We start from the raw sequence: 1961 nt of genomic DNA, 5'->3' as shown, positions 1-1961 counted from the left end.
TTGCAAAGATAGATACGAGCTCAAGAGGTTATTAGTTAAATGGAACAAAGAATCACTTAGAGATAAAATGAAACCCGACCCTGCTTTTGCTACTTCACTATTTGTGTTCCTGATAAGGATTATGAATTCTCTGTTGATCCTGATATAATTACTTTGGTTGAATCTGATCCGTTTTATGGCTATGAATCTGAAACTGTTGTGGCACATCTTACTAAGTTAAATGATATAGCCGCCCTGTTTACTAATGATGAGAGATCGCGTTACTTTTATATACTCAAAATATTTCCGTTCTCATTAAAGGGTGATGCTAAGATATGGTTTAATTCTCTTGATCCTGGTTGTGTGCGTAGTCCCTAGGATATGATTTATTACTTCTCTGCTAAATATTTCCCTGCTCATAAGAAACAAGCTGCTCTAAGGGAAATATACAACTTTGTGCAAATTAAAGAAGAGAGTCTCCCACAAGCTTGGGGGAGGCTGATGTCTACTACACAACCTTCTTCTTGTAGACGTTGTTGGGCCTCCAAGTGCAGAGGTTTGTAGGACAGTAGCAAATTTCCCTCAAGTGGATGACCTAAGGTTTATCAATCTGTAGGAGGCATAGGATGAAGATGGTCTCTCTCAAGCAACCGTGCAACCAAATAACAAAGAGTCTCTTGTGTCCCCAACACACCCAATACAATGGTAAATTGTATAGGTGCACTAGTTCGGTGAAGAGATGGTGATACAAGTGCAATATGGATGGTAGATAAAGGTATTTGTAATCTGAAATTATAAAAACAGCAAGGTAACTAATGGTAAAAGTGAGCGTAAACGGTATTGCAATGATAGGAAATAAGGCCTAGGGTTCATACTTTCACTAGTGTAAGTCCTCTCAACAATACTAACATAATTGGATCATAAAATTGTCCCTCAACATGCAACAAAGAGTCACTCCAAAGTCACTAGTAGCGGAGAACGAACGAAGAGATTATGGTAGGGTACGAAACCACCTCAAAGTTATTCTTTCCAATCAATCCGTTGGGCTATTCCTATAAGTGTTGGGGAACGTAGCATAAATTCAAAATTTTCCTACGTGTCACCAAGATCTATCTATGGAGTCATCTAGCAACGAGGGAGGAGTGGATCTACATACCCTTGTAGATCGCGCGCGGAAGCATTCAAGAGAACGGGGTTGATGGAGTCGTACTCGTCGTGATCCAAATCACCGATGATCCTAGCGCCGAACGGACGGCACCTCCGCGTTCAACACACGTACGGAACGGAGACGTCTCCCACGCCTTGATCCAGCAAGGAGGAGGGAGAGGTTGATGGAGATCCAGCAGCACGACGGCGTGGTGGAAGTAGCGGGATTCCAACAGGGCTTCGCCAAGCGCTGCGGGAGGAGGGAGATGTGTCATGGGAGGGAGAGGGAGGCGCCAGGGCTTGGGTGTGGTTGCCCTCCCTTCCCCCCACTATATATAGGGCCAAGGGGAGAGGGGGAGGGCGCAGCCTTGCCCCTTCCTTCAAGGAAGGGTGCGGCCAAGGGGGGGAGGAGTCCATCCTCCCCAAGGCACCTCGGAGGTGCCTTCCCCCTTTAGGACTCTCCCCTCCTCTTGTCCCTTTGGCGCATGGGCCTCTAGGGGCTGGTGCCCTTGGCCCATGTAGGCCAAGGCGCACCCCCTACAGCCCATGTGGCCCCCCCGGGGCAAGTGGCCCCACCCGGTGGACCCCCGGGACCCTTCCGGTGGTCCCGGTACAATACCGGTGACCCCAAAACTTGTCCCGATGGCCGAAACAGCACTTCCTATATATAATTCTTTACCTCCGGACCATTCCGGAACTCCTCGTGACGTCCGGGATCTCATCCGGGACTCCGAACAACTTTCGGGTTACCGCATACTAATATCTCTATAACCCTAGCGTCACCGAACCTTAAGTGTGTAGACCCTACGGGTTCGGGAGACATGCAGACATGACCG

This window comes from Triticum urartu, chromosome 7A (genome assembly GCF_056163025.1).
Source record: "Triticum urartu cultivar PI428250 chromosome 7A, HENAU_Tu73, whole genome shotgun sequence".
Taxonomy (NCBI): domain Eukaryota; kingdom Viridiplantae; phylum Streptophyta; class Magnoliopsida; order Poales; family Poaceae; genus Triticum; species Triticum urartu.
Note: the sequence above shows the minus strand (reverse complement) of the source record.